This window comes from Pogonomyrmex barbatus, unplaced genomic scaffold (assembly GCF_055798465.1).
Source record: "Pogonomyrmex barbatus isolate J1 unplaced genomic scaffold, ASM5579846v1 scaffold1, whole genome shotgun sequence".
NCBI lineage: Eukaryota > Metazoa > Arthropoda > Insecta > Hymenoptera > Formicidae > Pogonomyrmex > Pogonomyrmex barbatus.
Window position 1 is genome coordinate 6,014,412 of NW_028297098.1, and position 27,775 is coordinate 6,042,186.

Consider the following 27,775-nt stretch of genomic DNA (forward strand, 5'->3'; position numbering starts at 1 on the left):
GGCCCGCACGGCGCGCGATCTCGCCCCGATATCGTTTCGCGCACGCCGAATGATTTATGAGGCGACGCGAAGCGTTTTTCCCCGCGTCCACTTGGGAGAGAGAGAGAGATTAGTTCGAGCGATGCGTACGGGCGGTTAAAAGTGACGCGCGTGCACGCATATAAATACACGTCGTGTTACGTTCTGTATTTCGTCACCACTCCCCGCCCGTCGTCCGAGCGATCGTCTCCCACGCGCAAAAATATTTTGCATCGGTAGCGTTAAATCGCGTAAACTTTCTCACACTGCGTCTGTGCGCGAGGTGCCCATGCGTTTTTTGACATCGAGAAATTCGGCGGACTCGCGTGGAAATTACATTGGTTTCGGGAACAACAGCAGCGGCAACAGTAACAGCAACAGCGGCGGCGGCGCACGATTACGAGGCTCTCGTATAAATGTCGAAAAACAACCGTCTGCTCATGTAAATATATTGCTCCTCGTCGGAATTCAACCCAGTTGCATTAACCGGCTTTAATTAACTCGCCGCAGGTAACGTGGTGTTAAAAAAAAAAAAAAAAAAAAAAACAGTCGTTGCTTAACGAGTAATAAAATGTAAATGAATGACACAGCAGACTTAATCAAATATATGATAAATTTCGAGTTTAGTGCGAGCGAGACTTCAAAATTTATTGTTTCCTTTTATAAACATCTTGCGATCGTGACAGAGAAAAAAATGCATTTACATAAAATATGGAACAAGCGAGATTGATTTCGATGGCCGTTGGCGAAGTTGAGGCTTAACGATCCGCGAGATACGCGAAAGGCGTGGTGCGCTGATAAGATTCGCTCTGCAACGAACACTGTTCTCTTTCTCTCGATTTCATCTGGCCTCTGATTGAGGAGAGGTGCCACAGTCCTCACGAACGAGACGCCAAGGTCGAGCATTCCTTCACTTCGCTCGATTTTTGCTTCTTTATTTGCCTCTCCATGCGGCGCGCTGGCCTCTCTCCGTCTCTTTTCTCTCTTTCTCCTTTTCTGCTTCTCATCTCTTTTCTCATCGTTCTCTTCGACTTTACGTACGTCGGTCCTTGCTTCCCGCCGATTTCTCATTTATTTAATATCTCATAGTTTCCTTTCTTTCTTTCGCGAAAACTGATATTTTAGAATAATATTTCTCTAATGTGAGCAACAGCTATCTGAAAGAAAGAACTATGCGAAAAATTATGAACAAGTAAAATTTATGCAATTTTTAATAGAAATGTATACATTTATAATATATACATTTTTATTATAAATATATTGTCAATTAAACAATAACTTTTGTATTCATTTATATTTATACATACTTTTTTATAATAATGCAGCTATTAATACATATAATAATTTTATATTCTATTTTATATTGAACGAGATTAATTACGAAAATGTATAATGTCTGAGTCAGCAGACTTGATCGTCTTACAAATTCAACCGATATCGCATTAATTTATTTTTTATATATTTCAATCCTATTTTTCGTTCGGATGAACATTCACATATTTCTTAGCGAATCAGTCGTAATAAGTCATCTTCAAAAATAATACACAGGAAATATTCTTGATATATGATACATTCTTGACAATTGTCAAGAAATTTCCGTGAATTCGATCGCGATCTGGCTTTGATAATTATATCCCGATAATTAATGCTAATCCGATTTCTCATTGATACCTGACTGCCAATTGCGGTAAATTATTCACATCAATATGGATTAAGTCTACGCGAATACATTGAAATTGCGGATTCAGATTCCCGTTTATGAAGTCTCCTCAATTACCGTAGAATAACGTGGATTATTTATGCCGCGGTGTTAATAATTCCTAGGCTTCTCCCTCAGAGAGATTCATGGTGCAAGAGCTATTGATCTTTGCGGAGAATCGAAGTCCGCTCGAACCGATTCTTCGAGAGAGTCCACGCGATATGAAACTTCATTTCATCCGTCAGAATTATTCTGTTTGCAATTGTAAGTGACTTCCTTCCATTAGAAACGCAATGAGCAACGCGATAAAACGACTCGACGTCGCGAATCTCGATGCCAGTTATGTTGACCGAATTTATTTACCGTTACAAGTGCAGACTCGGCGGCATTAGAAAACCTGTTGTACTTTCGTTGTATCTGTTGTATGGCGATGTGACGCGAATTAATACGTTTAATTAAATAAAAATGATTAGATATAGATTCGGGTAAAAATGAAATCGGATGAATATATGCGAATATCGCGTATATCCATCACGTTATAGGTCCGTCGAAAGTCCGGCGTACACATAAAATTTGCGGTGGGTTTCGAAGGAATTCCCGACGAATAGCCGGACCCATGGTCCCAGGGGCTCCAAAATCTTTGCCAGGTGTGCAGGAACAGCTGCTCTCTCACCGCGTTGGGGATACGTGCAAAACTTCTTTCTATACGCGCTGGCACGAGATGCATTTTATTTAAAGATGACGAATGCGAAATAGATTTATCGCCCTGCTGAGGCGCGTTTCGCCAGCCGTTTTTCTTCCCGAGCGTAATGATACGGCCGTTGCGATGCGATGCAAACTGTGTTTTTATAAATCGCAGAGTAAAAAATATCTACTCCCACTGACTATTAAATTCGACTTAATAAGTTTTCCAGAAAATTACAATATTGTGCTTAAATTCAATAATATCTCGTTTTATTAAATATATCAAAGGATTTTTGTAACTTTGTTACATAATTAACGTTACGTGGAATCTTTTTGAAGTTTTTACACAATGCGAAACGGTAGATTGTAAAAACTATCGCGCTATGATTTCGGTCGAAGAGTTCTCGAACTGAATGTGAAAAGAGCGAGGCTAAAACCGCCAATCTCCGACGTTGGAACACGAAAACCATCCGGTTCGAAACCTGCCTCGTTTACCAGCTGGCGCGATCTTTTCCGGTACAGAGAACGTACGGTCGCTTCGGAAAGTGCCTAATCGTGTTGCCACACGATACCGCGACGAAGGTAAAATCGAATCGATTATACCACTCCGAAAACAGGAAATGCATTTTCATATCCTGCGCGCAACTACGTCCAACGAGAGATGACGTCGCTGGTTAACGCAATAATTCACGAAATAATTAAAGCGAGCCAGTCGACTGCCAGCAGAATCAAGATCCTGCCAATTACAGGCGCGGAATATCGCGTGCGATAGAGTTACGCGATATGTTACGAGACGCGCTTTTCCGCGCTGTTTACTCTGTCGTTTTCTGGGACGTAACTTGCGCAACGTAATCGCAACTGCGATTCCATCTAGCACTGTTGCTGAAAAGCCAACACCGACCACATCTAACGTGTCCCAAGTCCGCACGGCCAAATCGACGACTTTCTCGCTTGCATCAGGCGCACCTTTTTCATCCCGGCCTCTCTCGTGCCTTTTCCGCTCTCGCTTTCTACAAATGTGTTCGTTCGCTCGCGAACGAATGCGTGGCACCGCCGTAAATTACTCACGGAAAGCTCCGCTCGGTTAGAATCGAGAACTTTACGTGACTAATCATCTGGGGACTTCCCGTTCTACGTATGTGTGTGCGTTTGTTTTACTCCCATTTTTATGAAGATGACGTATTAAACAATCGCGCCGTTGTGCCTCTACCTTATTAGCGGAGAAAATCTCGTAGCGTAGGTAGCTGAGGGATCGAATGCCCGACATCACGTCGAATTGCCAATTACGTTATTACGTCGAGTCTAGAATCAGCGAGAGAGCCTCTGCCTCTTCTTCTTCGTCCGCAACTCGGACGCGTCCCGAAAGAAAAAGCGACGCGGCGAGTTCCGTGGAAATGCATTCCGTGCCGGGCGCATCGCGCCGCCGCATCTGCCGAAGGCCGTGTTGCACGACAGTAGGCAGACAGGCCGGGCAAGCAGGCGGCCTGTCGGCCTCTGCAGTCCCAGAGAGCAGGATCGTTGTACCGTCGTTGAATGGGCTCTTTGTGTCGGCCCGATGATGATGCGAGCCGCACGATGGCGCCGACACGATGGGCTTCTCTCCGAGCCGTTCCTCGAAACCGATGGTTGAGCATTGAGTAGACGGACGGCGAGGGACGGTCACAAGGTAGAGGGAAAAAATTAGTCGAATCGATATCGAACCGAACGTGACCGTGTGCGATCGTTAGATGTTGATCGATATTGTAGTCTCTCCGCGAGATCGTAGATGATCACGTCTACGTGATCACGTCTAACCCCGCTAGACGACACGGTCTGGCGCATTATTACGAAACGACGATCAACAGCTGTCGTATGGCCGCCGCGCATTGGGGGGTGCAAGGAGGAAAGCAGAAAGGGCCTGCGAGACTGGATCTGCACGAACTATCACCTGGCCCGACCCGGCGCAGACCCGTCGGGCTTCTATTATCACGTGGCAGTTACTGTAGCGGAGATCCGATCCAATCCCGATTTCGTGCCTCGTACCCTCTTTTTGCTCTCGGCTCTACGTAGAGAACTGCTGTATATTATGCGGAGAACCATAAGGGTGCAAAGACGTGTGTGTCAATTATTTTTTTAAATACGTACAAACCAAGAAGTGCTCCATTTTATTTCTGGTGTGTGTGTGTGTGTGTGTGTGTGTGTGTGTGTGTGTGTGTGTGTGTGTGTGTGTGTGTGTGTATTTTTAGAGATAATAGATAACAAATTATGCAGTTTTTTTTCATTGATGATAAATTCTCAATTTTCACTTTTGGCATTAAAACGAAATGAGTACACAGATTCATCGAGGAATCTTCATTAAAATATAATGCGCTGGAAACGGGACATTATGAATATACGCGCGCGCGCGTGTGTTTGTGTGAGGGCTGTCGGATGCGAACAAAATCACGTTACGCATGTAAATATGTCAGTTTAAATACTAATATAAATATCGTACATCGTATGTTCACCGAGAAGGGTATTATTCGCGCAGTTATCCGCCAAACATACTTTATCCGATTAAACGCAAACGGCCGCTAAAATCTGTAGTGGCATCCTGGAAATGGTGTGCAATAATATTTTTACATCGTATCTTCCACAAGGAATGAATGGCACGGGGGGTGAAGGGGTGGGGATGGATCGATTCATAAACAACCCGACGGTAGCCAAAGAAACGACTCACGTGGTATCGCGTTCGATTGACGTCTTCTGCAAATAATATTCGGTATGCGTGCAACGAACAACACCTTAATATAAGATAAAATTTCACTTTATTGATCCAAGAAATTCTCTCCTTCCGTCACCGTTGAACAATCGTCGTTAAGCGAGGAATATCACGATATGTATACAATAATTACGTATATCTTTAAATTAAGAGCGATTTTTTCCGTCTCTTTTCCACTAATAATAATCATCTCCAATCTTATCGGTCACGTTGCCGTCGGCATCTAGCATCGGTTCGTGTCTCATCAGTCTGTAGCGATTGTCCAGATGAATGGCCGGTTTCGGCTTGGTGATTGTTATCAGCTAAAACAGAGAAGTATTGCAGAGAAGTATTTTTAGAAACGTAAATTGTACGGAATTCGCTTTCCTATCTTAAATTCATGATAATTATCAGTATCAAAATAAATACCTTGGCAATGGAATTACGAATTTAATTTTATACAGTATTTCTATAATATATGTATGACCGTGTATGTATTTATCTTTCAATAATGATTATAAAATATTTAATAAATTTGTATTCTATGTACACAGGATAATAATAGCAGTTAAACAAGACTAACTAAATAATTTGATCGAATGACTAATCGAAAGCTCTATTTTGTCAGCTTATCATCAACGATTCCTTCCAGTATCGATCGACGTCTACACCTGTCCGTTCTATTGACAATCTCTGGATACTTGTCCTCCGAAATATGTCGAATACGTCTTACATTGCTTCGTGACGTGACGTCATCTTGACGTGCCGCGGAGTTCTTAATGAAGGACGGAAGAGAGCAACAAGAGGACGAGGGCGCCATTAGCGTTCGAAAGTCGACGCGACAGTCATGCAGTGTCGTGTACTGAAAATCCTGGCGACGTCACTCGCAATAAGCCGCTTACCCCGTGTACTCGTATCCTCTCTTGCAAACCGTCTACCCTCCAGACTACGAACTTTCTCGTTGTTGTGGCTGTCAATATTAAACCGAGTCGCGTTTCGTGTGCCAATGACGACAACAGTTACGAGGGCCATCATGATCTCGGAGACATTAATCGTTTGACAGTGGCGAACGAGAAAATTCGCGATATCCGGTTCTTCCCTCCCGTCTCATCTCGGTTGCGAAACAATATTGGGCGATGATCGGATAATCGTTCGCAGAGTGCGGAAATAATATATAAAATATTTTTTTCACTTTTACATTTTTTTATCATTTTATATTATGTTTTTATTGAATGAAAATATTATTGTCGAGGAATCTTGTTTATGTTGCGATCGCGTCAACGCGAATTCCGGTCCTTGAAGCGGTGACGTCGGCATCGATAAGAGATTTTTCGGGTTCGAAAACGAGCGGCGAGGACGTGCCTACGTGGCGTTTTTTGTATTTACTCGAGTTCTTTTGTGCGCGCGAAGGGATGGCGCGATGAAAGACCTGAGCCGAACAAAAAGCACAAAAGCTATCTCAGAGCCGAAGCAATGGCCGCCGACTTCGCACCCTTTCCCTCCCCATAAACGAGATTTGTTGTAACCTCTCGTCGTGGTCCCCCCGCGAGCGAGAGAGGGGAGGGGGCTTGTCTTTATTGTGAAATAATGACGGTCGGAGCGCGAGACGCGCCAGAAGAGCGAAGATATCGGCAATTTTCGCGTATCGGGCGTTAATTAATTCCGCGAAGTTCGCTCCGCCGACGACAGTCGCAAATCAAGAGGAACGGAGCGATCGAACGAAACGTGCACGCCCTACTTTTGCCACGAGTTGAATTTTCGCCGTGGGCGAGAGCGTGACGACAATCGTTTACGAAACCTATCGGAAACACAATTGGTGGATCGGCGGCGGTAACGAGATTGGTAGCGAGAAGGAGATTTCGCGCGAATGTGTCTGTTCGGTGAAAGGCTGCATCTCTTTGAGAGGCGTTTTCTTCGAGGATGTAAGAGCGAGGACGAGGAGGAAAAGGAAGAGAGAGAGAGAGAGAGAGAGAGAGAGAGAAGTAGCGGAGGAAAGGCGCGCGCGCCCGTGCGCAACATCGCCGAATATGGATTTAATGCGGCACGGCGGAAATCGAATTATGTCATTAGAAGCCACAAAGGAGACACTCGCGTGGAAACCTTTGCAAAACCTTGTTGGTAAGCCGAATGCGCCTGACCCGAATACATACGGGTCTTCACTGGCCGAGTCATTCGATTGCAGCTTTCTTCTTTTTTTTTTTATGGTTTCCGCCGCGGATCGGGTAACACGATTGTATCTAAATAAACCTCTTTTGACAATTTAATCGATTCGTTGTAATAAGGGGATATGATGAAAAAAAGATTTCGGTTTACCTCATTAATTAATTAATGTCAATGTCCGCAAGAGGAAACGGCACTTGGCTTCAAAGCAGCTGTTAATCGATCGCGATTCCCGCTCAATTCCGTAACCTTCCCCTTCTCACTTAATCTGTTTTCGTAATTAAGGACTTAAAGGCTCGCGAATAATGCTCGAAAATCGCACGACCCCGTTTACTCGATGCGGTCGGTCCCCATAAATTTTCGTTAAAGTTAATGGAAATTTAATCAATCCTCCCGTTCCAGTTCTGCATTTAGGCAGAAACAGAAGATTTTATTAGCGTTAATTAATATTTACGGGGACGGGCGGCGTGTTCTATGATTCGATGGCGTGCGAACAATAGAATTTTCTTTCGTATTTGACTAAAGTGTTAAGCGGAACTATGCTGCAATCGTACACATATATACGTTATAATACACATGTACACAAGGTATATGTAAGCGACGCCGGTGGGTTAGCTGTTTGCTCGCCGTATAAACCCCGACACTTCGGAAAATGTTCGTTATACGTGTGCCCTGAATCGGCTGATCAGATTCCGATAGACTTTGTACTAAATATCTAATATCCGGCGAAGCCCGGCACGCGGAGATTTACGGTATATTCTCGTGTCCCAACTCCACTGGCCGCGCCGTTACATGCTCTCGTCGATAAGTCGCGTCGCTCTATGTAATATACGGTGTGATACGTATACTAAGATGTTGACGACGGGCTTGACGGGCTCTCTCGAAGCGACAAAAGCACTCTCCTCTCTTTGTAACTGCTCGCAACTTTTTAATCTCGTGGAGAAACAATAAAGTGTTTCGAACTCCGGGGACACGAGGCGTTTACGAGGCGGCAATAATTCAGAGGTGTTTCACGTGAAAAGTACGCGGGGGCTACTACCGCCGCTCGAACGGTTCTGTACTCCGAGAGGAGTATTTAATTTAATAAATAATGAAGGCGAACGATATCCTCCCCCTCCACGTTGCGCGTCTCCGATTGCCCGGAAAGATTAAACCGCGCCGGATTCCTGGAGCCGGCTACGCTGCTTTCGCAGACCCGCTGTCTACCCCTACGGCGTATTGATCTCAAGGGATGATTTTTAAGACGAGTTTCGCGCCAAGTGCCACAGATGGCATCACCTTGCAGCCGACGAGAGTTCACAGAGACCCTCGAATTTATTGTACATGCTCTCGACTCGAAACGCCGCGTTTCGCGTAAACATCACGAATAAATATTTTACAAACTCGGACGTTTTCATAATTAACGACGTGCAGCATCGTTCCCCCCTCCTCCCCAACGCGTCTTATTGTGTTTCCGATTAATTGCATTTGCGCATGATGTATTTACGTGCATAATTTAAGGATCATATTTTCGGTGGCATCGAGCATATTTAAGAGAGAGGGAGATAATAATCAGACATCAATATAAAAAAAAATATTTTATCGGATCGGACGAACGCGATAGCGTGACTCGAAATAAAAATTAAGAAGTATTTATCTTGTATAAAATCCTCCTCCTCCGACACTTTGTCGCGAGTTAACTCGCAACAAGTTCGTATTAACTTCATACTTACATTCCATAATAATTAATAAGAGACAGACATAAATAAGGGAACTTTCTGGACGTGGAGCGGAAACTTCTGAAAGCTCACTTTGCGGGGAGGCGTTTTTATTATCTTCTTGCGTAGCGCGATATTACGAAGTTTGGAAGGAAAGACTCCTTACTGCACGTCGCGCGATAAAAATATATGGAAACGCGAGGACTGAGATCACCTCGTGTACAAGTTTAGATATCCGTTTCGCGAATAGACAAGAATGATTCCCATGTTTGTTTCCGACCAATAATTTATGAAGCGAAATACAGATTTTCGCAATAACTCCGAGATCTCGAACGTCGAGCTCGCCGAGGTCATAACGATTTCACGAGCTTCGGAAAAAGAAAAAGTATTAATAAAATATCACGCAGTTTTCTTCCGCTGTGTGCAACGCGAAAGATGCAACCGAACATCGCACTCTCGGGGGGGGGGGGGTTGAAGAGTTTAAACGCCACATGACGGGGAAAGGAAGGGTATTCCCGAACACACTTATGCCGATCGCGCGAATGTTTGACGATTATGTCAGTGTATACGCCGCCGAGGTTATTGACCAGGAAGTCGGCTTCGTCAAGGGTGGAAAGGCGGCGTCGACGACGGCAGCGGCGGTGGCGGTGGCGGCGGTTCGAACGAGGGGAACGAAGAGGTAACAACCGAGTTCGCCCGCTGTTCTCTCAGAAAGGGTAGGAGTATTACAGATCTGCAATACAGTCGCCGTTCCCTTTTGCATGGCGGTTCGTTCACGACTATACATCGTGTCCGTGTCTATGGCTGTGCGTATCTGTGTGTGTGTGTGTGTGTGTGTGTGTGTGTGTGTGTGTGTGTGTGTGTGTGTGTGCGCGCGTGCGCGTGCGTGCGTGCGTGCGTGCGTGCGTGCGTGCGTGCATGTGTTTGCTCGCGCGTATATATGTGTACGTTTACGTGTATTTGCCTCCTCCTTGGAAGGAGGCATGCCTCCAACGGGGAATGGAAACGTTTTGTTGCCGAGGGAGGATGAAAGGAGGTGGCGGGGAAGAGGGGAAAGCGGTTGCGAGAGGGTGCTGTCGGTGGTCGGGCCGCAGGGTGGTGTGGAATCAGACAGATCCGCAGGTGGTTCTCAATCCGCCGTCGACCTCACGTACGTCACGTTTGAATCGCGAGAATCCCCTATGAGGTTTGCGAAGTTCTTGATTCCTCTTTTTTTTTTTTTTTTTTCTTTTTTTGAATAACTGAATTTTCATTTGACCGTACCGACTATTCGCAAAGTGGGAGGAAGCTAAAAGGGAGAGGGTAAGAAACGAATGGCGGTCGTAGCAAGCGCGATGCAATCCGTACTGTCACGTTGTTGCAATTGAAAATGTCGATGGTATACAATCTGTTATGCCGCAATGAATTTCTCCAGTGAGTATTTGTGCGCTTCTCGTGAATTTTGAATTACGTGGCCTCGTGCCATTTAATTATATTTGTTCATTTTATTAAATATTTTATCGAATGGCTCGCAAATTAGCGGTAACAAGCTTTTGAATTAATAGTATATGCACAAACGCAATAAAATTGCAATCGTACGCAAAATCGTACGGGATGCACGCTGTATCGCGTAAAAAAAATTTTTTTTAAATTTCTCAGCGGAATATTTGATTTATGTCGATACACCACACGCAATTTTAATAGTTATATAAATTCCTGAGAACTAATTCGATGTTTCTCATAATCCGCGACGAAACTAATATCGCGTTTAAAATCTTATTATGCTCGAGTCATCTTCGATCTCAATATTAGAGATAATGAAATTTCTTTCTTTATATAAAACAATATGAGCGAGGTACGCTTACGTCGTTTACAAGTTTATGAGATCAGTTAAAAAGCAGGAACTATAGGGAAATGACCAACGTCATTGGGCGTGCATGGAATTTTATCACTTGGAAATTTGCCGATAAGCCGAGTTAACGTTCAATAAAAGGTTTAGTGCAGGCATTCGTTCAAAAACTTATCTCCGTCATGCTTTCATTCGGTTTTAAAGCAGCTTAACTCTGTCGTTCTCATTATCATGAGATTTTTTTTTTTATTCTTTTTCTGTCAATTTAGATCACTATAAACGTGCAATTTCTCTATTATTTATTTTGAAAGAGTTTAACTGCTACTAATCGATAATAAATTCGAGAAATTTAATATCGGAATGAAGTCCACGTTCCGTTTGCGGAACATATTCGTCTCTCTGATTAGGACGTTCAGGTGTTACGGTGGATAATTATTCCAATCGACGTAATTGCACGATTTCGGAAAATCGGGGTAGTTGAGATAGTCGCGAGATATGACGTCTTGCATATTAGTTAATTCGAACATCTCTTAACGTTTGACGGACACTGCCGGGAGGCCGGAGGTGTTCCTTCGGTTGCCGGAGGAGTATTAGCCAAGTCACGGGCAGGAATTTCCTCGATCCTGGAGGAGTATCGACCCGAGCCGGTCGCCCGGCGGTGGTGCGGTCGAACCCCTTCCGCGCCTCCTTCACCACTACTGGGAATAACTGGCCGCGTAGGCAGAGCGCGTGGGTTCGCCGCGCTCCACGTGCATTATTCGCCTCCTCCAATCTTGCACCGACGGCGAGTCCGGGAAAATCCCCCGGATGACCCCGATTTTCCATCTCCGGGAACGGCCGAGGTCGCGGCGCCTCTCCCCGGCCGAATCGCGCGCCGATTTTCGGCGCGATTTCCTCGATTGTGGTCCGCTTCGCGCTACGTAACTTTGTTACGGTTATCGATTTCATTGTGCTTGCATTACGTTACACACATATCCGAGCAGCGCTTTAGCAGCGTCTGAGGGCTTCGGGCAAACGCGTGAAAACGCAACGTTCGCAATACCTTCGGCATACAGATTTCTACAACAGCAAAACCACGTCGCCTTCCTTTCCTGAATTTTATTAAGGATTTTAGTATAGATTATTTTAGGATCCTTTTATATTATCCTTATTATAGATTTTTTTTTAATGGAGTAGCCTAGACTAGATAAAATTTTCTGCAGTGTAATTTTTAGCGTACATGTATATACGTATCTGTACACGTAACACACAGACACACACGCAAATTAATATGTATGTTGAATTGAACGATTACCAAAGGAAGATGAAGAGGCAGGTTCTCGAAATAGGGCCATTAGTATTAACCTTAGCGATTTTGACGAATATTCCTTCTTGTAGAACGCTGATTAGTTTGCAATGCGTGCTGCGGTCGTAAGTGTTTAGTACGATTTGTTAGCTTTGTCCATCAATGAGAGACTAACGAAAAGTAGCAAGAGAACGTTTGTGTGATTGTTGAGCGATGGGGATACGACGACAAGTCGCTATGATCGGTCGCTGTGTAGTAATAATATCGCTTGTAGCTGAGAAAATTGTTTTACTTTGATCTGCGAGTCTTTCTTGGTAATTTAGTATTGGCGATACGCACACACACTATGTGTCTGGTAGTGCAAGCGAAATGGTATAGAGAACAATATATCGCTTGCGTTGGAGCTATTGTTTTCGCGTTATTTGTTAAATATACGCGCCGTATATTGAGTAGTTGATTAGCAATCGATGTGTTTATTACTCGTTCATTAGTCCAGCGTCGCCACTTTATTATAGCATCTCGCTTCTTTTTCTCTCTTTCTATACATATATTCATGTATAAATAGAGCCACGCTCTTTTCGACGGTCGCATCGTATTTCCTCGCGGCGCGTCGATCGATCGACGATGCTCTTTTTTTTTTTCTTGTCGCGAGTCACGCGGTTGTCACACGATGATTTTGTGTAAAGATCGACCTACCACGTCGTCCAGAGTTCTCGAGACGCGTCGCGACTTCCGTCCGTTTCTATCGGTCTTTTCCCGCGAGAGCTTTCCGGCACCGGCGGTTTTCACTGGCGAAAAGAGGAAAGGCGGCGGCGACGCGACTTAGAAGACACCGAGGCACCACCAAAGTGGTTTCACCTGAGAACCCCTGTTGTCTCTTTTTTTCAAGGATGCAGGTACGATTCCCGGTCGCCGGGCCTGCTGGTAAAATCATGCTGGTGGACCACCAGGTGCGACCACGGGCGACGGATCATCGGTGACCATCGGGACGCGGTGCATTAACTCTCGTGAGTTTCCCTCCTAATTGCCAAGAGACCCCTAACTCGAGATTCAGGTAAAGAGAGAAAGGCAAAACGGGTCGTAGACGGCGCGCGAAGGCTGCTGCTGCTGCGACGAGACGCCGAGGAGCCGGCCGGGAGATCGTCGGACCCACCCCTCGGCCCGGCCTGTGGAATTAATTAGATGCAAACGAATTCGCCCATAGCTTAAATTACTCGCTGATTATCATACGCGCGTAACCTCTTGACCGCCGCACATTCAAATCTCGCATTTGCAATATTCCAACCCGCGCTCATTGTTCCACGTTGTGTACTCGTTACGCGGCTTACGATTTGCTTTTGTTCACATGCGTGCTTCGTTGTACTGTTGGTACATCGTTAATAATAACCATTAGAAAATCAGGTCTCTAATTTTACGCGAATAATGTTCTCTCCTTAAATATCAGTGGTTTGAATAATAAAATGATTTTAGCTCTGACTTTTATTTACGTATACATATACAGTTAAGAAAATTTTAATGACGTTTAAACTCCGATCGCAGTTCATACTAGAGATCAGATCGTTCTATTAATGTACGTTCTAAACTGCGCGAATTGTTGCGTTATCACGTCGAAAGAGAGAGTAAAAGGAGAGATTGTCTTGAGTCGATCATTCGCGATTGTATCGCACGTAACTTGCCATCGAAGTTACGAGTTTCTTGGTATCGGATAGATTTTTCGTATTCGCTCTGTTTATATTAATATGAAGTAGCATTAATTATATAAAGTAAGGTATCGCTCGATTATCCTTAGGCAGGATTTCACATCGACTCGTGCCATTTTTTTCACAGAGATTAACAGGATTCGTTACTCTTATTGCCATATAGATCGCTTTCACACTCGCCTTTTTCCTCTCTTTATCTCCTTCTTTGCCTTTCTCTCTTCATCTATTTTCTTGTTCATCACAATTATATCTTTGGCTCTTACACGAATACGCGTATATACGTGCATTATTTTTCTTAGCTTTTTCCCGATTTTTCTCTTTTCTCCTTTCCTCCTTTTTATCTTTTTAATAAAAAGTAGGATAATGCTTTTGTTAAACTGGAAAAAGTTTCGAAAATGTATATAGGGTGTTCCAGGGTGTGGCAAGCCAATTCTCGTCTGCGGTTCCCTCGATCAAATTTTCGTAGCGAAGATTCGATCTTGAGGAAAGATCAATCGGCTTCAAGCGCGAAAGAGAAAAAAATAATAATCACTCCTCGGACTCGAGATTAATTAACGATCCCGTACAGGATACTTCACTTGATAGGTCCGGGATACCGTGTACATAAAACGGCGATGAGAATCATCTTGGAGTGACCTAGATTATGGACCGTTAGATCTGGTCGAACGGCTCGTATGCATAGTGCATTGTGCGCCGTGTATGCACGTACTACTATCACAAACATTTACTGCACACACACACACACACACACACACACACACACATGCGCGCGCGCGCGCGCGCGCGTACACACACATATAAACTGGCGCGCGTATGTTTAATTGGCTCTCCGATAACGAGTTTGTCTACAATGTCCACGGAGCGGGAATTATATACGAACCGTACGGGTGAGTTTCCGGCGTGACACGTCCGACTTTTGCAAACGTTATTTCTGAGTTAATGCACGAAGGACCTTAACTCTCTAATGACTTTCAAAGCGGATTAATACTGTCCGTTCCTTACCGCAACATGGAATATAATAGCAATACGCGCGCGCGCGCGCGCGCGCGCGAGCATCTCTCTCTCTCTCTTTCTCTTTCTCTCTCTCTGCTAAGATGATATTATTAAACCAGCGTCTTTGAATTATATTATCGTTTATCATCGATTTTTTTTTATCGTATTTCGTCGTTGAGAAGCTCGGGGATAAGTAAGAGTATTACGTCGATTCGCCGAAGGAACACGTGGATTTTCTCTCCTTCTTTTCCTATTTCTTTACTCTCCCGCCGGAGCTATCTCGGAGTTCCCTTTGAGAATCGATTCCTTCGTATCGAGCAATTAGATCGTAACGATCGACCCTGTTGCTCGCTTCAAAGGCCACGGCTGCTCGATTGTCGTGCCGGCGAGAGGATCAAGGAAAATATACGAGCGGAAATTGCTGAGATCGTTGGAAAGTCGCACGTCCGAGCGATTTTCGCGACGTACGATCCGTGCACGATTCGCCGAGTCGTGATTTAAACGAATCCGTGTATATTTCCAAGATCCGGCACTTCCACTGGTATTTTTTTCCCCTTTTAATTTTACTAAGTTTGCATTTCGATGGAAAGCGCTCTTTGTGTTTATTTGCATGGAAACGCAACGATTGATGTAAAATTCTACGAAAGATTTTTATTTTTATCGCGTTTATATTACTTTACTAGCGGCAGATATCATTTTGAAATGTATTATTTATCGTATTATTTATTGGAATCGTTTTTAATTTCTGATGCTGCATATTTTTATTATTTCGTGATTAATTGTTTTTTACGAATGGTGCTCGAAAAATCGTTGCATCCCGTACGGCCATCCGTCTATCGACTATAATTATCCCTCTGAGCCCTGTAATTTTTTTCTAGGCAGCTTTTTATAAACATTGATATTTATATAAGCAACGACGATACGCAAGTGTTCACATTTAAATGCCTCACCGTGTACACAGAGCGATCAAAGCGCGGTTATTATTGAAATAACTCTTACATTATATTTACGAGCAGTTTCTATGGCGCTTAAGCTGTACCACCCCTGTAAATATCGAATTGCCATCCCTCGACAACGAACGGGCCCATATGACGCGGGTACGGAACAATTAGCTCCTGACTTGTAGCACCGGGTATAAAGTGATTTTCTGTTTAGACCTGATTCGGGAGAGCGAACAAAGCCTATTGTAAGAAAGAGACGGAGAGAGAGAGAGAGAGAGAGAGAGAGAGAGAGAGAGAGAGAGAGAGAGAGAGAGAGAGAGAGAGAGACCGACCGAGATCGCTGTATGTGTGTATGTGTGCGATACACTCGAAGATGCTCGTACGCAACTCGATTCCTTCCACATCCTGCAAGAGGGTGGTGCACCTCTTTTTCTTTTCCTCCCCCCTCTATGTTTCTCTCGTTCTCTCCTTTGACTTTCATATTTCGCTTCATCGGACTATAAAAGAAGGAGGCGCATGCACCGGGGGTAAGAAAAGGCGAAGTGTTCGAGCCTCCTCGACACGCACCGAGGAGGAGAGACACGCGAGATACGCGAGATACAAAAGAAAAAAGGAGAGGGATGCCGCTGCTGATCGGCGCGATAAGGCGCGAACACGATCGACGTGAGATCCGCGATTAAGCAGACGCGCATCCCCTTCTTCCTCCCCCCCCCCCCCTCGCCATCGTAAGGGGAAAGCGGGCAATTTTCGTGCGGTCCGTCGCGTCGAAGAAAGATCGCGAGCATCATGTAACGCCGCCACAAGCGATCCTCGCCACGACGAGACACGGCGAGAGGAGAAGAGGACGATGCCGGTACACAAGTACGTGTATTGCCCACCACCGATCCGCCGGGAGAGAATGTCATCGGGTAGGTCAGTAAAAGCATCAGCAAGCAAGCGAGCGAGCGAGTGTAGCGTTTGTTGCCTTACATATCCTCTCTCTCTCTCTCTCTCTCTCTCTCTCTCTCTCTCTCTCTCTCTCTTTCTCCTTCATCTTTTCCTTCATCTCTGTTTCATTAGTTTCTGGACTCTTCGTCTAACGGTGTAACTGTATCCATTATCGTAGATTACTGGCAATGTTACACGGTAGTACACTCCTGAACAACAATTCATTCCCTCCTGAATTTAGTGAAGCAAATTCAAAAGAGATATCTCCGTCTTATCACAAGCGTATTCATGCAGATGTCGTATACGTATATATATATATATATAAAGTTACATGACTTTCACATGTATGATTATTGCAGGCAGAGCAGGAGGATAAGCATCTTTTGAACTTGCTTCGCTAGATCTAGGGGGGGATAAATTGTTGCTCACGGATACATCTCGTTATCTTTTCTCTTTAACATTCGTCTCGCATCATTTGATTTTGCTGTGAGTGGTTAACGTTCGTTTTCCTTCTTTCTCACCTTTTTCTCATTTTTTTAATCATCTTTTTTTTTTACTCCTCTCTCTCTCTCTCTCTCTCTCTCTCTCTCTCTCTCTCTTTGTTCCGCTTCGTCGAATATCGTGCTTTAAGTAGGTTGAAATTTCACACACAGGAGAAGAAATTTTATGGAGGCATACAAAGATTTAATTATCGTTCCCTTTGTCCGTCTATAAATCTTGCAGCGACTCGACCTTTCGGATTCAGTCGTTTCTTTTAAAGACTTAGTTGGATTAGCGAGCTTTAGAAATTAGAATATTAGACGAAGACATAGTTGTGAAAACATTACAAATGAATAGCTTGTTTGTAGTCTTAGTTCCTAATCACTGTTGCATAATTTATAAGAAAAACTTTTGATTTGAATATGGAAAGAAAGATTTTACGAAGAGGATTACTTAGAATTTAATTCTGCGCGAATAAAAAAAAACGTTAAATTTAATCATGAAAGATTTGAAATAATTTTGAATCATTTTTTTTTCTTTGGAAAAGTTGTTTGTTAAAAAAATATTCTCAAACATATGTAGAAGATAATGGCAATTAAACGTGAAAACAAGAGGAGAGCATCCGCTAAAATTTGCTCTTTTGGTCGTACATAATCGCGCGCCAGCGCGACACGTCGATCAATGAATGTTAACCAATCCTGATCATGTCGCATTAATTAATATGAATTTTATTGTTTTTGCCGGAAAAGTGGATCACTCGTTAATCCGCGCATGGCGCATGCTCTGGCTATGACTTTACCAACCCATCGGCAATATATTTCAGAGAAAATGTTTACATTAAATTAAAATACCCGAGAGAGGTGATTCTTTTATAAAACATATTTATATATATTTTTTTTTTTTGAGTGTATCGGAAAGATTATCGATAACCAGAATTTCTAATAGAACGATTAAAATTTTAAAACAAACGAAAAAGATGCGGTATAGGCACTTACGACTTCTGTGGATATATTTTTAGATTTTTTGCAAATCAGATAGAATTAATTAAGCAACATAATTTTTTGTGATGCAGAATCGTCTTGGCAAATTTTTTTTATTTAAACAACTACAATCTAAGGCGATATTGGAAATCACTAAATCACCAGGCATACTTAATCCGGACTTTTGAGCCAATTCGACCTTAATCAAATCGCATTCTCGCAATTCTCTCACTGATAACGCCCGAAGAATTCCGAATCGATATAGCCGAAATAGCGGAATGATTATTCGGCAGCTTTACTGTAGCTCGCTGTTTCCCGCAGTGGTATCTGCTATTAATCTCCTTTGAGGAAACTATGCCGAATAACTTGTATTAATCTTCCGTTTACTGCGTTTGTTCTCCGTATCTGATACATTTATGAATAGCTTCCATAGCCTTGTTTTCTCCTAATATGATTTTAATTGTATATATAAAATTTATTTAAATATATTAATTTACATTAATGTACGCAATTGTCACTCTTTATCAACCGTATCTATAATTAATTGAAACATTAAATTTGAATATAATACAAGAATTAATTTTTAATTTTAATTAATGAATAAAATCGATGCCCTGAAACGCGATGATTACTTGATAAACCAGATACAGAGATACAAATGATATGTATAATATATAAACGTATATCAACACATATATATATATATATATATATATATATATATATACTAATCATTATATATATATGTATATTTTAATATGTATCGATATGTGTGAACTTTTTTTTCAATATTTTTTTTATCGGCATTACTCGGTTGGTACATCGTAACGAAAATGCATTCGTCGGCAAGTTAGAAAACTTTAGCTACGTATTGCCGGCCATATTTTACCTGCCACGGATAAATTCATTATCAATTTCTTGTCCCGCGCGTTTCTTTCGCATTTTCTGAAAGCACCTTGTATTTATCGAATGCCCGCAACGAGTTTTCCTCTTATCATAAATCGCTCATCGCGATAATCACTATGATTTTAATGATATAATTAACCTAAATGCATAATTTATAAGATACCGAACATTAATCTAACAATTAGATGCAGCAAGATCTTTCTATGTATCGAGATATATGTATTTATGTTAATGACAATTTCAAAATCGATTAAAATAATTATAATATTCGATAATTTTAACGTTAAAGTATCAAGCAATAAAATAAACAAAGAGTATTAAAAAGTTAAGAAGTACACAAATATTCACTTAATGGAACTACTTCAAAATCTTGAAATAATATATATGATTTGTATCGCTCACTAGTATCGGAAATACATATCGCGGATTATTGAAATCATCCCAAATAATTCCGTTGATTTTCGTTAAATGCAAATTGAAAAGTTTCGGAAATTAATGTTCGAATACGAATAAACGCGCGTGGCAAATTAAATTTAGCCGTGATGAGGAATACGTCGGTAAATATCCGGCGCAACGAGCCGCCGTATAATGCCGGGTAATAAATGATTTCGAGACAGTCGGCGGATCGATAGAATCGCGCGGTGGTATTGTGCCGCGCCAAGATGATTAATTAAATGCAAACACCGCCACGCCCACGTGCGACCGGGCGGGGTGGGTAATATAACTGCCGCGCGGTCGTATTAACTGCGTGGCGACACGTGATGCGGCCGATCCTCCGAGGGATACGCCGCGTGATCTCGCGATAAATGTAGGTCGGCGTCGTGTCATTTAAAGGGAATGACTTTCCGTTTTTGCGGCTCAATCCTGAGCTACACCGCCGCCGTAATGAAGATCTGCGGGCATTCAAGATGAAAAGCGATCTCGTGAGAGATCTTCGCTCGGGTCGGGGAGGAGGCGCCTCGCGATTAGTCTGGAAATTATCCGTGGAAAAAGTCCCGACCGAACGTGCGGGGGAAGAGGCGAGAAAGAAAATCGAGCCGACACGCCGCGTTTTCGAGTAAATATCTGGAATACGCGGATTTTATTGGACGGATATTGGGGACGACGTGATTAGATTTAATCTCGAGGGTGGATTCGATTAGATGAAAAAATGAGGAAGGGAAGAAACGGTTAGTGCGGTTGGCCTAGATCGGCCTAGAAGGGTCGCTGGAGGAAAATCGACGAGTCCCGCGAACCGCAAATAAGAATCGTCTCCGATCGATTTGCTTAATGATGCCATTAACGGTGTTTCCCAATCTCAGATGAAAAAGTACAAAAACACTTTCGCGATCTGCATTCGCAGCAAGTCCGTAATGGCTGCAAAAAAACAACGCTCACATGCAGCTCTACAAATTTAATAGCGCGCGTAATACCTTTTTCTTTCTTTCTTTCTTTCTTTCTTTCTTTTTTTTTTTTATTATTATCATAGAAACACAGTACTATTTCATTATTGCAAATAAATTAACTGAACTATATCATTATTGCAAATAAATTAATTGAAAATATAATTAATTTTAGATGTTTATATTTTAAATATTTTTTTAAACGATATGCACAAAGCGCGTATATAATATACGTGCTTTGTACAATTTATTTATCCATTATTTAAATTTTATCTGCAATGTGCAACATTTAATGGAAATGGTTTTTTATAAAAACAGCCTGAATTAGAGAGAACAAAGGAACAAAAGAAACATCGAACGGCAAATATTAATATGACATCAATGTGCTTCCGCAATATTTTATTTTACCAAGCTTACATAGCGCTCTATTGATTACTTTATTGATTACTTTAGTTTAAAAAAATGATGAAATAATGTAAAATAATAATACATATCGTGCATCATATCACTACGCGCATTAATTTTGGCGTAAATTTTTGACGCGATAACATTTTCGGGATACGCGTATTATACGTTGGATAATGTATAAGATGGCGATGTAATTTTCGTAGGGTCGGTATGGCAGGTTATAGTGTTTTTGGCCATCTGTTGAGGGAAATACCCCCTGTGGATTAATTGGAACCCCGCGTATTGATCCAATAACGTGAGTGCCGGATACAAGAACCAAAGAGGGAAAACTCGGGGGAAAAAGAGGGATGCCCGGGGGGGGGGGGAAGTTGGAAAAAGATACGGAAACTTCGGAACGAGTTCGACGTCACTGCTACGTGTTTTTAATTACGTTAGAAAAGTATAACAAGAAAAATAAGCTAAAGTGCTATTATCCGAGTGAAATACAAATAAGGGTAGTTTATTAAATCTGTAATGCGAAAAACTTGTAATTGTGAGACAAGTGCAGTCTTACAAGGAAAACAACATAATGGAATAACGTAAAATGTCTATTTTTATATTAAATATTTATATCTAACTTTATATATTTTAATCATGCTTTATCAAATAGGATTTATACAGAATACATTCAACACATTTTCCATTAGAAATTCTACATTTTATATTTGATATTAATTATCGCGGAACTGTCTCCCTGAGAAACTCTAATAATCGAGTATTAAATTAAATAAAAGAGAAAAATAGAATTCTATAAAAGAGTCGCGATATTCCTCCTAACGAATACGCGTCGCGATGTCATTAGTACTTACACTCCACCTGAATTTCACTCGGGCAATTTCCCTCAAAGCTTTTAAAGCCAGGTTATCTTCGTCTCGCATATAGCGCCTCGTGTCGCGAGTCGACGATGTGTTCTGCGTTAATTGTGTGCCTTAATTAAAACTAATATCGCCCAAATTAAAATAAATTAAGACGCGGTGGCAGCCCTTCGCTCTACATTCCGTCGCACTCTCGTTCCTTCTAAAGACCGTCTTTAAAAGGGTTCTAAAAAAAGGTACGCCACTTGCTCTTACACGCGAGCTGTCATGCATAAGTATATATATGTTAGCTCGTAGTGGCTCTTGCATTTTTTCACGCTTCAAAAAAATCACCCCGAATATTTTTTGTCGGTTCCGCTTCTTCGCTGAAACTGCGACTTTTACATTTCCTTGCAATATTTCGTTTGCGGAATGAGAAATTTCATCTTTCTTCGTTTTTGGTTTAAGCAATAATCTTTTTTTCTATGTTTTATAATTAACATACGTGGATCGCATATACAGGTAAGAAATGTAAAATAAGAGGGAAATGGCGAGGTGCGTCGCATTAGAATACATTCGACATATTTATGGAATGTGTGCATAATCTAATTGCTCTGATCGCAAGTGCAAAACATGCAAATTGCTCGGAGGAATGCTTTCTAATGTTTTATACATTGATTTTATATGTATATCTGTTCGCGTGTTGTTTACTTTAGATTACACGTATTAATGTCAATGAACTTATATTCACATATTGGAAAAACACATACACGGACACTTATTTTTCATAGAGTTTTAAAGTTTCCTAAAATTACCTACGTTGTTAAGGAACGAAATAAAGCTACGATTCGAATGTGACAGAATCTCTGTAACGACGGATCAAGCTCGCTTCTCTAATTGGCGAATCGAGTTAAGATAACGAATTATCGATAATTCGATAAAGTCCGATCGATAGCGGAATTGGAGCGGCCAGTTGAAGCAACCATATATATATATATATAAGCAACAAAAATTCCGATATCGGTATAATTTATTCAATATCGTACAGACAATGTCTTACAGCGGAATATCTAATAATAATAATAATAATAATAATAATAATAATAATAATAATAATACACTAAGAAACTACACAATACATCTCTGCGAGTGCCAGATAGTATATACTCTATTCTCTACACATTTATAGGATTCTCTATCTAAAGACTCTCACGGGGATTTAAACATGGCGAGGCTTTTCCCTTTCTCTTCCTTTCTTTTTCCATCAGCCGCGTTCCTCTCGATATTGTAGAGTACACCGGAGGGGGAAGGTCCAAAGCTTTCTTTTCCGCATCGATCCCTTCTTTTTTCTCTTCTTTCCGCGTTACGTTTTCCGCCGGGATACTTCCGTTGATCATCCCGCGAGTAATCCTCCATCGGGACGAGCGGAGGATTCGCTTTCTGATACCGTTCCCGATGCGAGGAGCGTTCGGAACGGAGGCGATGCCGCCGTCTGGCGGCGGTGCCCTGAACCACCCGAGCGGGGACCGAGAGGGTTACACGACAAACCCACCCCAACGCCCATCGGATTCTCCGTTCGTGTCCCCCAACACTCGCATCCCCCACGACGGGCACACGACCACCACCGCGTCACCACTACCAACCAAAATCTAACTTCAGTAGTCTTATCTGCGTGGCTCGACGTGGAGCAGTCATGTTGATAGTCATGTTGTTCTTCCGACCCACTGACATGCCTTATCCAGCTAACGCGACAGCTAATCGAATGTCAGGGAAATAGCGCAGCTAAGTCTGATCACTCTATTCGTTTGGTCGTTCGAAGGCGTCGCGAAAACGAGGACTTCGAAAACTTGATCTTCTGGAATTAATTGTCCCATCTATTCTGGCTTCCATTACGACATATGAATATGTACCCGGCTTTGAGACTCTTCATCTTGGAGCTTATCCCCGATTTTATCCGCCTCGTGACTCCCCACGTTCGATTTTTGCCGACGATTGTGGCCGCTGAGATACACGGCGATGCACTTTGAAGGTGAATGCTGAATAAAAGATGAGAGTACTGCGGATGCATCTGGCAGTGCAGCTTTTGAATTACCGCAACGTAAGAATAGCGTGGAGTAAGAGAAGCAAAGAATACGGCGATACTGTGGGATTATGCGGAGCAGAATCGATGGAGCAGAATGGTTATGGAGGAACATTTCTTCTTCTTTCATTGAACTTTTGCGAGGAAAACAATTTGCGCGGATATTCAAGTTTGCGAACCAGAATTTCCTTTCCATCCCAAATAAAGTTTCGTCAGACAGATTACAAGATATTTTTTCCCCCGAAGCCTTATTCGATCAAGTATATAGGGGAACGATATTTTCGTGCCGTCTATAATTGAAAAACAGATTCTCTTTTTCAGCCGAATCTAAATGCACGCTGATGGAAATGTAAATCGATATCCAATATTATTCAGTTTGGTCGAGAAAAACTTTCTGGACCATCGAGAAATAATGCAGATCAAATTGGCATCGGTGTTGTTTCTGGCTCGACAACGGAATTATTTTGATCTTTCTTCTACGGCCATTGCCAGGCCAAAAAAAATTATGATAAAATGTGTTACACCAAGTGAGAAACTACTTCATTTTGTTTTCGCTTTGGTTTCACCAGAAGCTTCTGTACCAAGGCTCATATTTACAGTATTCTGATGAGATCCTCGGATTTGTTTCTTTTTTTCTTACTCTCTGAGCGAAAATGTTTGAAAGCGAATCTTAGACGGAATGCAAACTGAATAAACTGCGCTTAGCGAAGATCACTTTCTTCACGTTGAAGTAAGAATAGGAAATAATAAACAGAAAGAGAGAAAAGGGAGTAGAGACAGGCCTACAATCGACCTCAACCCAACGTTAACCTTTTCATCGACCCCCGTTGTACGGCACCCCCTCGCAACGTCGCTCCAATTCCGTGTTCTGAGTCGTAAACGGAAACAAGGCTGATTCATTACACGGTAAATGGCTGCGCGTTTATTATAGGCGCGGAATTAATAGAAGAAGAAAGATATCGATAGCAAACGGAGCCATCGGAGCTATCGTCTTTTAATTATATCCAGTAGCGAGAAATCGAGGCACAAGGAGTATATCGAAATATCACATAACAATTGCGAAAATGGATCTCCCGATACATTCCCGGATTTTCATTACGTTTTTTCTGCAATTTCGTTTTCGACAATTATGTTTCAGGTAATTCCTCGGCGGTTTCGCGCGAATCCATCCAGTCGGAATGAAACGTGCCCACCGCGAATCCTCTGCCTTATTCGAGTATCGATCTTGCATGAGTGACGAGTAGACACATCCGACCTCCACCGAAACTATGTTACAACCTACGACCTTCTTCCAGTTCCGACTTTCGATCGAGTTTACCCATCGCGTTCGCGCGATCGATGACGGACGGAGAGAATTTCCGGTATACATCCGGGCGGCGACCGGCCGCTGCGGATCCGCGTTTTCCGGATCATAATGCGAGCGACACGCGATGTTATTCTTCGACGAGAGGTCACTGCGCGACGATAACGCGCAGGAATATCCACGGACGCGCTCCGGCCATTTTGCGGGCTATAGGCATAACGTAGATGCGTCCCGATAACGGGACGCCTCTGTCGTTCCCCATGATTTCGTGATCCTTATCAGTCGGAACGATCTTCCCGCGAGACGGATCATTCGCACGAAAACAATTTCAGCCGTCTCTCAAGATAACCACGTATTTATTATGTCGGAAAAAGAGGGACGGGGAAAGAGAACTGTTGACGATTGAAGAAGGTGATGAGAACGAGTCCTTGAATCGACCAGAGTGGCAAGCAGCCGCGCCTTTCGGAAGCTGCCTTATCGACTGGAAACACACCATCTCTGTACCATGGTGTATTCATTCGCTGATGAGCATCGAGAACGACGATGATTTACGAAAGCTAGACCCCGACGTCTCTTTCAATCCTCTTCAGAATGTCCGATCGACGTGGCACAACAGTCGAGGTTGGCGTTCGGGCGTTTCCTCATTGTTTCCTCTCGCAAAAATCCATCGACGTTTCGGATGGCAAACGTTTGTAAAATCCCTTATCATCCCCACTGGGCTTTTTCACCCTCCGTCCTCCCTTCCAATCGCGAGAAACGTTTAGCGAAAGCGCGCGGCACCAATCTGACTTCGAACTGAGGATACACTTTCCACATCTCGCATATCTCAGCGAATCTTGACGATGACGACGACGACGACGACAATAACGACGATGACGACGACGACGACGCAGACGTCGGAAGTAGATCACCAGGACGAGGACAATGTCCCATCACACCAGTAACTCTTTAAAGGCGTACTGCTGTGACAGGACAATATCCCCGGCCGGTGAGTTGACTTCTCTTCGATGTCTTCCTTCCCTTTCTCAGGGTTAGGTACTACTCTTCTCGATGCTCCCTCTCTCTACCTCTTTCTATCTCTCTCCTTCTCTCTCTCTCTCTCTCTCTCTTTCTCTTCCTGGCTGCTTCTCGGTGCGGCAGTCGAGCGGATTGCCGAGCGAGATATGGCGGCCGGCGAAAAATATTCCTTTGCGAAGGCCGTATCATTCGGTCGAGCGTCCCGACGGCACTGCGTCGCTCGGTGGCGGCGGCGCCTCCGCACCCTCTCCTCGACCACCCACCCGGCTCTCCCCACTAGCACTGGAGCTCTTCTACCTTCGAGCCTTCCCCACCGCGAGGGAAACTCACCCTCTTCGTCTTCGACATGATCCTCCGGTCTCGTGTACGTACGTACATACGTACGCATGCGCGAGAGGAAGAGAAAGCGCTCGCGCGTGTGTGTTTCTGTGTGCGTATACGCGATAGGAAGGGATATAGGGGGTTCACAGGGCGCGGAAGAGTAGCATGGGCGCGAGAGGGGGACCGAGTACGATCCCTCGACGTTGCTGGGGATGGACGCGGAGACTGCTGCTAGGTACTAGGGATGTCTAGCGATACTGAAAATACTAAAACTACATACGATCTCACTACGCCGGTTGCCATCCCTCCACCATCCTATTAAGTCCCTTCCTATCTCTTCTCTTTCTTTCTCATCTCCTCTGTCATTACTTCTCTTCTTCTCCCTTTCGTTATCCTTTTCTCTCTCTCTCTCTCTCTCTCTCTCTTTCTTTCTTTGTCTTTTTCCTTGTCTCTTCCTCTCTTCTTTTTCACCTTACATCCCATCCTCGTTGTAATATAAGATTATCGAGGTCATCGGAGGAAGAGGATGCTTGGCTCATTGCGTTATGGACATTCGTGAATTTGATAATGAGCGTTTGATCGGCTTCATTAATTTTTTACGGGTCACCATTTATATTGCCATGAGGCTGACGTATTTTTCGATAGATATTCTTCTGATGATGACGCGGCTCGATTAAACAGCTGACACGCCGTATCACGCCGGCCGATTGTTCAATCGTCCACTTGAACCACGTCAAACGACCTTTTTTTTTTTAATCTCAGTTTACGCGAGGATATTTCGATTTCGCAGCTTCGATAGCTCGATAACCGCAAAGCGCACGTTTCAACAAGAAAATTAAATTTGTAACGCGCGGAATTATTTTGCACACAATTTTAGATTCGCGCGAACGAATAATGAGGTGACGTGTGAAGAGACAAAGATAAATAGACGTATCATCCTGAACTGTAATTTGAAAATCAGAAAAATTCAAAGACTTGAAACGGCTCGTTCGTTGATGAAAGCGATACCGTGAATTTGATTACGACTCAGGAGCTTTTTATCTCAAAACTTTAATCTCATCAGTATCTCGTCGAGAGTATTTCTGTACCATGATTCTATGTCTGCGTACAGACAAATGAAGGTACGGCAGCTATTTCATCGATCTATTTTCCCACTGTAAATGAAAATGGATGGATGATCCGAAAATATCGCCGCGCCAGAAAGATTTTGATTTCAAGAAACGATGCTTGGAATATTGCGAAACGAGCGTTATTTGACGCGGTAAATCTTGAAGAATGCTCAAATGATATATCGCGTCTCAGCTCATCTCTTTCCGACCTGCATCTTCCCTACGGATTTTTTCTTGCTCGCGTAAAAAATCGTCTGGGAGAATTTTCCGATACCGACGGCAATAAACGTCTCTGGAAACGTGGA

At 43.0% G+C, this 27,775-nt stretch overlaps 1 protein-coding gene and 1 long non-coding RNA gene across 2 annotated transcripts in view; one reads left to right on the forward strand and one right to left on the reverse strand.

The window, feature by feature from the left end:
- msi (RNA-binding protein musashi) overlaps positions 1-27,775 on the forward strand; it is a gene marked incomplete at its 3' end in the record, with an annotated part of 61,171 nt that overhangs the window by 28,385 nt on the left and 5,011 nt on the right. The window lies entirely within an intron of this gene.
- On the reverse strand, positions 5,171-27,775 carry LOC105432385 (uncharacterized). The gene is made up of 2 exons (XR_016141415.1): positions 22,854-27,775; positions 5,171-5,443 (listed from the first exon to the last, which is right to left on the reverse strand). It is a non-coding gene; the product is annotated as an uncharacterized LOC105432385 (long non-coding RNA).